The sequence below is a fragment of the Rhinopithecus bieti genome, unplaced genomic scaffold, assembly GCF_001698545.2.
Source record: "Rhinopithecus bieti isolate Rb0 unplaced genomic scaffold, ASM169854v2 scaffold_6513, whole genome shotgun sequence".
Classification (NCBI taxonomy): domain Eukaryota; kingdom Metazoa; phylum Chordata; class Mammalia; order Primates; family Cercopithecidae; genus Rhinopithecus; species Rhinopithecus bieti.
In genome coordinates this window covers 5707572-5721957 of record NW_016805931.1, presented here as the reverse complement: position 1 = coordinate 5721957, position 14386 = coordinate 5707572, and the positions used below count along the sequence as shown (strand labels likewise).

The 14386-nt window shown below is 35.6% G+C and overlaps 1 protein-coding gene across 3 annotated transcripts in view; it reads left to right on the top strand.

Annotated features, from left to right (window-relative positions):
* LOC108531006 (cAMP-specific 3',5'-cyclic phosphodiesterase 4D-like) overlaps positions 1 to 14386 on the top strand; it is a 533042-nt gene that overhangs the window by 213807 nt on the left and 304849 nt on the right. The window contains exon 1 of one of the 3 annotated variants that reach the window (XM_017874244.1): positions 5754 to 5826. The exons of the other annotated variants lie outside the window; for them this stretch is intronic. The gene's annotated coding sequence lies outside the window, so the exon portion shown is untranslated. Of the gene's footprint in view, positions 1 to 5753; positions 5827 to 14386 lie in introns of those variants that run through there. 3 annotated transcript variants of the gene reach the window in all.

The following is a 14386-nucleotide window of genomic DNA, read 5'->3' as shown; positions in this document are numbered from 1 at the left end:
TCCCCTAAAAATGTATATTTATTCATTAATAATTCGTAATAGGTATGTTTTTTTTTGGCATTTAGCCTATTAAGGCTTTAATTATATATTTGATTTTTAATTTGAAAAGTAAAATTCTTCAGTGGAGTTCTTTTTTAAATTGAATTATTTGCATTTTTATTATTTTTGTTCGAAGAACCCTAATGGGCAAGTGGAATCTTACACCCTTTATTACGCTGAATAGCAAAATGTCATTCATAGTTTCGAATTAATCTGTGGCATATGAGTTGACTTTTATTTTGGAGTATCCTTGCTTTAAAACTACAACTAAAGGAAGGCAGATGGTTAGCTTGTTTTCTCATTTCCTGAAAATGTCCAAGATTGGAACCAATATTATCAGTCTATAATGGAGGTTGGCAATGTCAAGATGGTTTGTGTCCATGTCAAGATGTTGAATCAGTGTCCAGGTCATTGCTCATTAAAGATGTTGCTCTTTGGATAAACAGGAAACCCAGAAAAAAGATTCTAACAATTTTTGATGCTACTTCACATTCCTTTGAGACAGTGTAGAACATTTTGTTCTTTAGAAAATATTCAGGTCTCCTCCTTAGTGTTACAGCACTTACTATTTGTCTATTTGTATTATTGGCTTGTGACCCTTTTTTGGGGAGTTACAAATACATTAGGGGAAAGAGTATTTTTAAAAATCATTATGCCTTTGCTTCATCTATGTCTATATACTCTCCTATTTATTATTATTATTTTTATTTTTGAGACAGGGTCTCACTCCAATTGCCCAGGCTGCAGTGCAGTGGTGCAATCACCGCTCACTGCAGCCTCCATTTCCCCAGGCTCAGGTGATTCTCCCAACTCAGCCTCCTGAGTAGCTGGGACCACAGGTGTGTGCCACCATGCACAGCTAACTTTTTGTATTTTTAGTAGAAATGGGGTTTCACTGTGTTGCCCAGGCTGGTCTCAAACTCCTGAGCTCAAGCAATCCGCCCACCTTGGCCTGCTAAAGTGTTTGGATTACAGGTGTGAGCCACCACTCCCAGCCTCCTCTTTGTTATTCTATATGTATTTTTTCATATTAATGTATAATTTTTTTCAAGTATGGGTTATTCCATATGAAAAAACCACTAATTCTCTGCTCTTCTATAGTCATTTCTTATTAGATGTGTCAGTTCTTAATTTTACGAAACATTATTTTTTTGTTCCTTATACATTTTGTTTCCTTGAGATCTTCAGAATGTAAATCAATCTCCATTCTGTTATGATTTATAATCATTTACTTCTCAGATGATTCCTCCTTTAGTGCTTTGTGCTTTCTGTTATATTCTTATTACTTTTGATCTTTTATTGTTCTAATTTCACCTCTTCTCAACCCATTCCCACACTGGCAACTGTTACATGAATGGCTGGTCAGATGGAATCCACATATGTTCCATATGCATGTATAGATTTTACTCAAGCCACTAGTGGAGACACTATTCCTACTCACACATATGAGTACCAGCCTCTCTGTGATGCAGCAATCATATCTTGACATATCTAGAAAGTTTCATCCTCATCAATAAATTACTTCATCTTTCCCCAAAAGGGAATTTCACATTAACCCACCCAATTTAACAATTTAGGAAAAATCAATTCAGTGACATGAGATAAAAGATGGGCTGTCAAAATTGCAGTGTCTCTAAGGTGATTCTTTTTGACCAGACTAGAAATACTAATCTGACACTATTTTAGTTGGGGTTTCCTGGTACATTTCCATGCCATAAAAATTTCAATGAAACGGAACAAATTGCATATTTAATTATAGTTTCAAAAATTTACATTCTCGGATGAAACTTTTTCTCTTGTCCCACTCTTGCCATAATTGCTACATTGTCTACTGTTAATTTGCATTTTAACTGAGCTTTAAACATTTAACCAGAGGATGATCCAATCAGAGATTCTATAACCATCTCAGTAATTGGTAGGCAAGTTATTTTTTATTGCTATTTTAGCAGTTGGGAAGTCTCCTCTACAGGGGTGGGGAAAGAGTTGATAACCTTCAAAACAGACTCTTTACTTTGGGACTGTGATGAGAGAAACAGAACAGAAGTTAAGAATGGTGAAATTAGAAGAGACAGATGGTGAGAGATTTTCATGATTTATAGAATCACCCAAATTGTCTAAAATTTACGCCAGAACTTTTTACCAGTTAGGGCCAAATATCATGCTTATTTTGAACTCCTGTAGGTACATTTAAATCAGACATACTGGACTTTGCATTCTGTTATTTTTTTGAGGGGGGTGATATTTAAGGAATTCTAGAAACAGCCTACTTTAGACTTAGTGTTTCCAGCAACTAACAAATTTAAATATTATAAACATTTTCTAAAGCATTTTCTTTAAACCACTCTGGGGAAAGACATGAATGTAAGATGACTGATTCTTAGATTATCTGCATTTAGAACAACCTTCTTTTAGCTGCAAAAATGTAGTGATGGTGTTCTCAATGTGAGACAGGGAAGATTTTAGTAGGCACAGCAGCTGTTAACTCAGATATAGTTGTACATGTTCCTTCTGTGTTTTCTTGTAGGTGAATCAGCAGTTTAGTTTAGTATGAAAAATAGCGATCTATAAGATGATTCTGAAAAATGAATTCTCAGAAATTTAAGGTACACACATGACATGATTTGGTGAATATGAAGTGCTGAAGTGAAATACTCATATCCCATTATGATCATTGATGTTCTTGTTGCAATTATGGTCATCATGTCAAGAATAGAATCAATTTGATGTGATTGAAAATAACAAAATGCTTTATGTTTTAGAGAAAATATAAATGATTCATTGTAAATGAGAAACCTCAAACTGAAAGCACATAAAATACCAGCTATGAGAGTTGCATTTTGAAGTCTCTGACTACATGACAGTTGTCTGTGAAATAAAATATCCAGTTATAATATTATTTATAGTTAAAAAATCTTTTGCACACATATCACTAGTTAACTATTTTAGCCCCATCTTTCCTATGTGCCCAGCAGTGAGCTAAAAGCTGTGCATTTAATGCATTCTTCATTTTATTTTTGTTTTGTTTCATTTTGTTATTTGTAGAGATGGAAAGACCAAACAAAAAGATGTCAAACTTTTCTGGGGTGAAGAGGACATTTGCATTTTGATTTTAGAAACCTAAATTAGAGGTTTAGGAAGACTCATAAATGTATAGCAGAGGTTTGGTGGTCAAAGCTAGAAGCTGACCATCACGATGGGGCAAATAATCATTTAACCTCTTCCTCTAAGTATTTGATGTAAGTTCATCAGCATATTTCATCTGTGACATTATCCAAGAAGCAGATGAATCTGAGAGAAACAATGCTTGCAGATTTGAGGGGGAAAAATGCTTGCAGTAGTTAGTCTCAAAATAGCCCTAGGTGATGATAATCCTTGCACAAACACAGCACATTGTTAGAACAGACAAAAGTCTGTGGAGGTTAAGAAGACCTCTGTTCCATGGAATCTTTCAATCACTTCCAGAAATACAATTTAATTAAATCAATATTTTATTTAGCTCTAGGTACAATATTGATGCTAAAGAAGTTCTTGTTGAACCAACAAATGGATGCTCCTTTAAAATGCTGGTGGCATCATAAATGGCATGTTAGCATCAGGTACCTCCCTCTAGGAGCTTACACATAAAAACAAATGTACACAAATAGCAATAATCAAATACAATATTAGGGGATTGTATCAAAGGAGAGCTAGTGACAACTGTTGATTTAAAGATTCAGCCATTTCAAAGTTGTAGAAATTTTAGGGATATAAACTATAAAGTCCAGAGAAAGTATAAACAATATTTCTGCCAAGGATGGGAATTGTGAGGCACGACTGGATATTGCCATAAGGAAGAAGTGGCATTTGAGCTGGGTAGGACTTTTACATTCAGAAATGTAAATAGGCACGTGTAGAGAAAAGGAGGCAGAGGATTCCAGATGGAGGGAATTTATTAATTCTTCATTTTACATTTACTGATTACTTCCTATGTACAAGACACTAAACTAAGTGCTAGGAACACAGGGTAAATAAGAATTTTAATTCTTTGAAGAGCCTCCCCGCAGTAGAGGAAACACGTACTTGCAAGAGGCAATCTATGGTGCTCTAAGGCCTGAAGGGGGCGCCTCTCCTACACAGCAATACGAGGGTGGAGTTTATTCTCATGGCACCTCAACCCAACTGACAGCTAGGGGAACTGCATTTTCCGGCAGAAGGTGCATTTTGTATATTTGTATCCTGTTTTATACACTGCTTTGTGCTGAAGTTATTCAGGCATGTCTCTTCCCTCTAGACCTTAAGTTCATGGAGGCCACAAGCTAGGTTTTACCATTTTTGTATCCCTCTGTGCTGTCTAGAGTAGTGCCTTGGACACACAGTAAGCATTAAAGACTTTTCGATTATAATTAAGTTTTGTTTTTACTGGGAAATAAAATATGTCTTATGGAAGGCATGATTGTCCTATTCTTCACTAATCTAGTCTTTCATAGTCTTTACAGTGTGTTGTGTGGCAGAGGCCAACAGTAGTTAATCCTGTGTTGAAGCCATACCTTTCATACTTGAAGTTATTTTTACAATGAAAACTTTGCAGGAAGTTCGCATCCCTTTGTGGCTAAGGTGTTTTCTATCAAGGGGGAAACAAAAAGAGAAACATTAACAAGCTACTCTTCTCATTTATTTCTTTTAAAGTTAATTGTTAAAAAGTCACCTTTTACCCCAATTTCACATTGAATTTAAGTTCATTCCTACCTATCTGACACTAAGTCAATATTCTGAGATTGTTTAGGAGGCTTATTTTCCTCAGCTGTAAACTGAATTACCTTTTAAACCATTTTCTAGCTAACAGTAAATGGTCCATAAAACATATGAATAAAATGAGGACAAACATTTCATGCTTAAATAGCTATAATGGTAGTTGGTGTAAAGGGCTGGAGTTTCAAAAATAGCCAGTGACGAATCTCTTAGCGGCCACATTATATTATCTGTGGTTTTTGCAAAAGTGTCGTTTGCAGCTATTCTGACACACATCTTACTCTAGTTGATAATTTATGATGTTTTATTTTATGTAAACAAATGTCTGTCTATCTTTGGAGTACAAATATCGATGGAGATCAAATGTAAGAAAAAAGTGGTCATGAGTTGCTTTCATTGTTGTCAAAAATGGTCTTTAAGAATGTTGTTTTTCTTTAGACAATACTACTTAAGTATCTACAATAGCTTGTTGTATTTCATGGGAATGGTATTACTTTACAGCTTCTTCCAGGGCATGTATCAATCTCCTCTCTCACTAAGGAAACAGACAAATTCTGCTATTTCTTAAATAGTTTTTTTGTGGCACTTATAAGAATTATCATGTTTCCCAGGTGGTTGTGACAGATTGAAGATAGCTATGCCTGAATTCATGGTGAAGGATATGAGAACGTGTAGTGTTAAATGGGCGTCCTGTTTGCCTGAAGTTGTCCAATTAAAATGTCTTCACTGATACCAGCTATTTTCTTAAAGCTCTGTATTTGCTCAGAAACATTGAAATGTTCCTGTCCCTTTTACTTGTGCACTATGAAACATTTTAGAATGCTTTTCAAATCTCGAAATCTGGTGATTGCATTTGAAACAGTTTTATAAACATGCAAACCCAGTCACGTGATCTGCTGGTTTTTTGTTGAAACTGCCACTCACATGCCAAGGTTTGTACAAATAGACCCGAAAGGAATTCTCAAGGTCATTTTATTGCAATCCATCTTTGATGAATTTGGGAACTTGTGGGCACCACATCACTCTATGAACTTGTAGCAGGGAGCTGAGGTTGGCAAGGTAGTATCTCTTTGTTTTCACTTTAGTAGTTTTATATTCATACATAGCTTTTCTTCTTAGGGTAGAAGTCTTCCTCTGCTAACCTTCTTTTGCTGTCTTGATTTTTCTGAAATTTCATTTTTTAAAAATTCTTCAACTCCCAAACAGATTTGTTGTTTTTCTTCTCTGTAATTTTTTATTCATATCTGTGTATTTGGATTAAGGTTATTTTCTAGTTGTAATGGAGAACATTAGGCAGGTTATTTTTTTGTTTGTTCTTTTCTAAATAATCAGGACTTTACACAAAGTTACATGCTCAAGAAGCAACAGCAGAATCCTTATTCTATATATTTTTCAGCAGAGTGCCTTAGCAGACATTATGTCCTCTTTCAAGTCTGCACACCAATGTTTATGACATTCTAGACAGCTACCGTTTAGTACACCTTTGTACTTCAGGTCCCCTTTGTGGTGGTGCATGTTTGCCAAGAGTCCCAAATCTGTTAATGACTGTTGTACTTGCTATTATATTATATCATATAATTACTATGTAGACTGATGTAACATATAAGTGAAGAGAAGTGTTTATATGAAAACTAAATAGAAGGCTAGTAAATATGCTAAAAATATTACCATAGAATTAGGTGTAGGTGAGCCAATCATAAAAGATTGGGAGGAAATGTGAATGATTCTTAACTCAGACTGCTTCTCGAGTGCCTTAACTTCTCAATTACAAAGAAATACTGTAAGTCATAGATGATGCATAATGGATGTTTTTGATGTAAGACAGCTTAGAAATCTAAGAGATTCAAACTCAAAGCAAAGGCCTTGGCTCTACATCAAAAGAGTAGCCAACTATGTGCATTTAAATGTTTACATTTATAAAGAATGCTTGAGGTATTATTTCTGAAGATTCTTGACTTTAATATATTCATTTAACAAACTGGCCAACTACCTATCCTCATTATGTCAGATAAGAGGGCTTCTAACATGAGAATAAGTCACAAGCCTCTAGCTGTTCTCTATTTTAAAGTGGGGATAAAAGGTGAACAAAGTGTTACAGATTCTCACTATTTGAGTATCTAATATTGGAAAAGGATCATCAGGTACATCTGTCTGGTCTGGACCCAGAAGAAACAGCTCTTTCATCAGTGGGTCTCTGTAGGTGCAAAAACAATGACAGTGATGGGACAATGTTCTGTTGCCTTAGTTGTCCTGGAAAAAAGAAATATCATCGGGGGCTCTTTTCTGTGATGCAGCTCATGGCAGAGTACACCACTGTCATCCTAAACTTTTAGCTAAAAGCAGGCAACACCCTTCTTTTTCATATACTGCATTTGTATCTGAATTAGGACTTTAGTGTTACAGTTAAGACCTACAGGCATTGACTATTTTGGGAAGAAGTCTGGTGACCAAAGAATGTGTTCCTAAAAAGTGCAACTTCCTGGGAGTTTCCACACCTAGGTAAGAGACTGTCTCAGGGACTTTTTACCCAGAAGATAACTCTATTATTGGTAGACATAATAATAGCAGAAATATAGGCTACCTTATTTTAATGATTATGCATTTTTAACATTAATTTTTAATTTCCTTGAGATCAGGTAAAACATTACTAGCTCTTTATACTACCAGGCATAGTTACCTAAAACAAGGTGAGTGCTAAATAGATGTAGAAATAATGATCAAGTTCCCAAAGTGTACTATTTAGCTATTTTGCATGACAATTTTAACAGAAATTTGTCTCCTATGACAAATTGCAGTTTCACCATATTAATTAGTTGGATCTTGTGTCATCTTTCCATTCACTGTGCTTCCTAGAGTGGATGATTCTGTGTATTTTAATGTTGAGATGTGACCACACTGTATTCATTCAGCTGGTTTCTCAGAACTGGCTGAATACGGGACAGTTTTTTTTTTTTTTCCCAGTAGTGAGCTTGACTCAGTGTGTAGGAAATAACACGCAGTCCTCATGTTCCTTTCTCTTTTCTGCAGATGGTAGTTCATGAGCCTCCCTCAAATATAACAGCAGCCCACAGATGAATTTATCAAAGAATGTGGCCACCTTGGGAGACCTCACACATTTTACAGGCCCTGCTGTGATATAGAGCAATCAACTCAATTTTTTAATGTGTTCTTTCTATATTGTAACTCCCATGAGGTGAAGTGTTAAGCTGCATTAAGCCTCATAAGAAGAAATTTGAGTTCATGATGTGTATGTAACTTCACAGTAATTGTAATTAGTATAATCTGCTTCTTGAATTTGCTAACATATTTGGGAAAAATGTTACCATTTTTTTATTTCTTTTAAATTACTTAATGCCCAAAACTTTGCAGTAGAGCATTTAGTACCTCTCACAAAATTTCTAAGTGGCTTTGATTGTATGCAGAATTACATCAAATGATCAGGAGCAGACAGTTCATGAAACTAAGAACATAATTTACAACATAACAAAAAAAGTATATTTTGAGTTTCAAAGTATGAGTGAAACCTGAAATTGAGTTTTTTGTAGTCAACTATCTCCTATATATTAACCAAAATTTATGAAAAAATATCTATGACAAAATAAGACAAAAGATGGGCAAGACTTCTAATAGAATAGGGAGATTATGCATTAGGAAGCATGTATCTATGTAGATATTAATGAACCTGGGGGTATAAGATGGAGATCATATTAGAAAACATGGTAATATAGTAGATACTGCTCATAATTATAGTCAGAAATTTTACCACCCCTCTCAGTAATTGGTAGAATAAGTAGACAGAAAATCAGTAAAGATATAGAGACTTGAAAAGCAATGAAATAACTGCATCCACATTTTAGAACATTCCACCCGACAACAGCAGAATATACATTCTTTTCAAATGTGCACGAAACATTTACCAATACATATTTTAGGCCATACAATATATCTCAGTACATTTAAAAGGATTTCAAAATATGTACTCAAACCACAGTGGAATTAAGTTATAAATCAGTAGCAGAAAGATGCCTGGAAAGTCCCCAGATATCTGGACACTAAATATCATACTTCCAAGTAACTCATATGTGGTGGATTGAACTGCAGCCTCCAAAAGCATATACCTATCTCTTAACCCTTGGAACCTGTGAATGTGAATTTAGTTGGGAAACTGATCTTTGAAGATGTAATTAAGTTGAGGATCTCCAAATGGAATAATCCTGGATTATCCAGCTGGGCCCCAAATCCAACAAAACGTGTCTTTATAAAAGAAAGAAGACAAGAGGATGTAGACACAGAGAACATAGTAATAAGAAATTTTATTTGTTTTATTTGAAATCAAATTTTTAATGATGATGGACTCCATGTGGTTTCTAAGCTACAGCTTCTCATTATTTCTATGAAAGGCACTTAGAGGAAAAAGAATGTTTTCACTGTCACTGAAACCTTGGAATCTTCATATTAGACCAAATTAAACAAGTTGCCATAGGACTTCCAACCTACAATATGCTGATGTACTCTTCAATCTTCATTGATCAAATGTAGCATATTCCAGATTTTTTTTTTTTTTACCATATAATCCTTTTTTCCCCTGAATAGTCTTGCCTGACAAATAGAGCTCATTTTGAGGAATATATATATAGGTTTATTTCTCTCTTGTTCTTTAAAGATTAATTGCTATATCACATGAATTTCAATTCATTTAGATTCTATACACTAGGAATGATAATGATTTACTTGTTTCATATGTTGAGTAATGTTGTTTAAAACAATGTTATTGCTACTGAAATACAGTATCTCTCATTTTTTTTTTTTTTTCCTTTTTTCCTGTTGGCCAGCCTGGAGTGCAGTGGTATAATCACGGCTCACTGTAGACTCAACCTCCCAGGCTCAAGCAATCCTCCCACCTCAGCCTCCTGGGTAGCTGGGACTACAGGCGTGCACCAACAGGACTGGCTAATTTTGTATGTTTTTGTAGAGACAGGGTTTTGCTGTTGCCCAGGCTAGTCTCAAATTCCTGGGCTCAAGCCATCTGTCTGCCTCGGCCTCCCAAAGTGTTGGGATTACAAGATTGAGCCACCATGCTCGGTCTCTTCTTTTCTTATTCTTAATTTTTCTATTATTTTTCATTTCTTTTGCTTAATTTTTTAAAAAAGTTTTGGTCATGTTGAAACTGTCCTGAATGATATCTATTATCTATTGAAATAAACTCTTGTTCCTTTCATAAATTTCTTATCATTTAGAATAATTCTTGGTAAAGATTTCATAGATTTCAGCCATCATAGTTGGTATACTACAGAAATGACAGTGGGGAGAGGCAGGAATAAATTTAAAGTAGTGTGGATATAGAATCAGTATATTTAGTGACTTTTTAGGAATGGTGAATAAAGGATTATTATAATTTCTGTTTTGGTCTCCTTGGAGATTAAGATTTCCTTACTGAAATAGAGAAACCAGAAGGAAGAGCAAATTTCCACAGGAAGGACAAGAAGTTTGATTTTGGATTTGTGTGGTTTTGAGGTACTTTCTTGTATATTTGGAGAAAGTGTCTAATAGACAGGGAAGTCTGCTACTGAAACAAAGTAGAGTGAGAGGGAGGGGTAGACTTAGCTCCCCCTGACCTTGTATGTATCTCTTTTTCAATATTTATTTCTAAATTAGGTTGACAATGCTGCCTATCAACTTAAGCAGGTGCCTGAAATGATTGAAACGTCCTTGTCAACAGGCAGAGTGTATTTCACATGTTAAGTTCAGTAATGATGACCACAATGTCCTCTGCTACATTGACCTCCAAAGCCTTAGAGATTTGTGGCCTAAGAATTACACCAGATAGATTTTTATCGCAGATAGTCCTTATTTTAGATAATAAACATATTTTTAATTAGTAAGTTAATAATTAACATTTATAGAGCCCTAATGTGAGCCCGGCCGTGCTATGTATTATTTATGTTTATCAACTCGCTTAGCTCTCACAACGATGCTATTTACTGATGAAGAGTTAAGGAACTTCTCAAGGCCCATGACGCATCCTGTTTTCAGGCATCAGGTGCTAAGGGTTTGTTCCAGCAGCCTCTGACATCTGGTTATATGAACCTGAGGCCATGAGGTATAGCTCTCCCTGCCTCAGATTATATCTATAACTTTGGCTTGTACTTCTTCCTGGTTTGTTTCTTACTCTCTCATTTTATTTAAGCTACCATTAGTGACTTAGTAATGTTTTCAGATAATTTCTATTCTGCAAAAGTTAAATTTAATTATATTCATTAATAGTTTATCCTATTAAAGAATTGAGACTTCCAGGAAGATGGAATATACATAGCTTTCCCTATTCCTCCTGCTAAATACAATTAAAAATTTTAGGTGTGTGTGTGTGTGTGTGTGTGTGTGTATGTAGAGAGAGAGAGAGAGAGAGGGAGGAATACTCTGAAATATGGAGAGAAGGCAGAAGGCAGACTGACTTGGGGCCTTGGGGCCAAAAGAAAAACATTAATTGCTGTATCACATGAGTTTCAATCAATTTAGATTCCTTACTCTAGGAATGATAATGACTTACTTGTTTCATATGTTGAGTAATGTTGTTTAAAACAATGTTATTTGTATTGACATAGAGTATCTCTCCTTTTTACTTTTCCTTGAGACAGGGCCTTGTTCTGTTGCCCAGCCTGGAGTGCCCTGGGTTTTCTTTTTTCCTCATATATACCAGACTTAGAGTTTAGGAAATCAACAACATGGGCTGGGCATGGTGGCTCACACCTGTAATCCCAGCACTTTGGGAGGCCGAGGTGGGCAGATCATCAGGTCAGGAGTTCGAGAATAGCCTGGCCAACATAGTGAAACTCCGTCTCTACTAAAAACACAAAAGATTAGCCAGGCATGGTGGCGGGCATCTGTAATCCCAGCTACTCGGGAGGCTGAGGCAGGAGAACCATGTGAACCTGGGAGGTGGAGGTTGCAGTGAGCCGAGATCATGCCATTACACTCTAGCCCAGGTGATAGTGTGAGACTCTGTCTCAAGGAAAATAAAAAGAAATCAACAACACAAAAATACCAATGCATTACACGGTAAACAAAAGCATTCTTAACAAAAGCATGCTTTCTATAACTAAAGGACTAGAGAGGGTCAACGTAACAAGACAAAACTTTTAGACAATAACCACCATATTCCAGGTAAATAACAGAGAAAGCATTGTGGACCCAGTCACATCTATACCTGCAAAAACCATGTCGGGAGTTTAGGTTTTTACCTTTTTGAGATTCTAATGAAGTACCCCGATGTCCACACTGGGATAGTGTCAGAAAAGGGCAAGGAAGGAACCAGGAGTTTTATCATCACTGAGCTCCATTTCTATTCTCAGTGTCAGTCGAGACCACATGGGAATTCTGGACTTCCACAGCCATCTGGAAGTAACAGGGTGCTCTCTCTTCTCCTGACTGGGCTGGTGTCAGTGGAGGCCTAGAGAATATTCAGGACCTTCACCACTGCCCTGTGATAACGAGGTCACCCTACCCTCCTTGCGTGTCAGTGGAGACCACGTTGGGAGTTGGAACTCCTAGAATTCTCACATTCACTCAGCAGTAATAAGGAACCTCTTCCTAAAATGCTGAATGGGGAATCTGGGTTTTTGCATCCATGTAGTAATAATGAGGCACCATCACCCACCCCTTTACCTGCCAGAGGGTATCAGAGAAAGCCAATTAAAACAGAAGATTTAAATAAGACATGGTTTCTTAACATAATTTAAAAATGAACGGGTTTTAATAAATTATTCTTAAACCAAGAACTAGATCTCAAAATGAAAGACAATTGCAATTAATAGATACCAATGCTGAGATGACAGAGATGTTAGAGTTATTTGACAACAGTTTTAAAATAGTCATGATAAAAACGCTTCAGTGAGTAAATCTGAACACCTTTAGAATGAATGAAAAAATAGAGAACCTGAATAAGGAAAGAGAAGCCCTCAACAAATAAATGAAAGAGAAAAAGATGAGCCACATGGAGTTTTAGAAATGAAAAATACAATAACTAAAAGAAAAAGCTTAGTGGATGGGTAGAATACAGGAGATAAAAAATAATGAATAAAATGGAAGATAGAAATTACCTAGCCTAAACAACAGAAAAAAATGGGAAAAACAAAACAAAACAAGAGCCTCATGGGCCCATGTAATTAAAACAAAAGATCTAGCATTCATGTCATCAGAGTACAGAAAGAAATGAGAAAGAGGGATGGGCTGAACGAGTACTTGAAGAAGTAATGGTCCCAAACTTCCCAAATTTGGGAAAACACATAAACCTGAGTGAGCCATAAACAGGATGCACCCAAAGAAATTCGTGCCAAGACATTTCGTAATTAAACTTTCAAAAACGAAAGACACAAAGAAAATCTTGAAAGCAGCCAGAGAAAAATTATTCCTTACATATATAAGAAAATCAATGAAATGGCAGTAGGTTTCTCATCAGAAACCACGGAGACCAGAAGGAAGTGACACACATTTTTTTATGCGCTGAAAGATAAGAATTGTGAATCTTGAATCCTGTACTCAGTGAAAACATCTCTTCAGGAATGAAGAGGAAATCAAGACATACTTAGATCAAAACAGATTATCACCAGCAGATCTACTCTAAAAGAATGGTAAAGGAAGTTAGCTAAGCAGAAAGGAAGTAACATATAAAGGAACCTTGGAACATTAGGGAGGACAAAAGAACATGGTAAGCAAAAATATGTATAAACATCATAGACTTTCCTTCTTCTGAGTTTTCTGAATTATGCTTGATGGTTGAAAAAAATTATAACACTTTCTGATGTGGTTCTAAGTGTATATAGAGAAAATATTGAAGGCAATTATAAATGTGGAGTGTTAAAGGGATGTTCAAAGAGGTACGGTTTCTATACTTCACTTTAAGTGATAAAATGACAAAACCAATAGACTTTGATACATTAAACAAATAAGATGTAATAGCTAGAGCAACTACTAAAAAAGCTGTACAAACAAAAAGTAAAATGGTAGAGTTAAGCCGTAGCATACCAATTATTGCACTAGCTGTAAATAGTCCAAATGCACCAATTAAAAAACAGATTGTTACCTTTTTTGTGGTAAGAACACATAAAATCTATTCTCTTAGCAAATTTCAGTATATGATGTAATATTATGAACTACAGCCCTCATGCCAGTACATTACATCTCTAGAATTATTTATCCTATATAACTGCATTATGCTATGGTACATAGGATTGTTTCCTTGATTTCTTGTTTGGATAGATCATAATCGGTGTAAAGAAATACAAATGCTGGTATGTGGATAGATCATAATCGGTGTAAAGAAATACAAATGCTGGTATGTTGATTTTGTATTCTGCAACCTTACTGAATTCATTTATTAATTCTAACAGATTTTTGTGGAATTTTGTATCATGTAATCTGCAACTAGGAATAATCTTACTTCTTTTCTTTTTCTTTCTTTTTTTTTTTTATTATACTTTAAGTTCTAGGGTACATGTGCATAACGTGCAGGTTTGTTACATATGTATACTTATGCCATGTTGGTGTGCTGCACCCATCAACTCGTCAGCACCCATCAATTCATCATTTATATCATGTATAACTCCCCAATGCAATCCCTCCC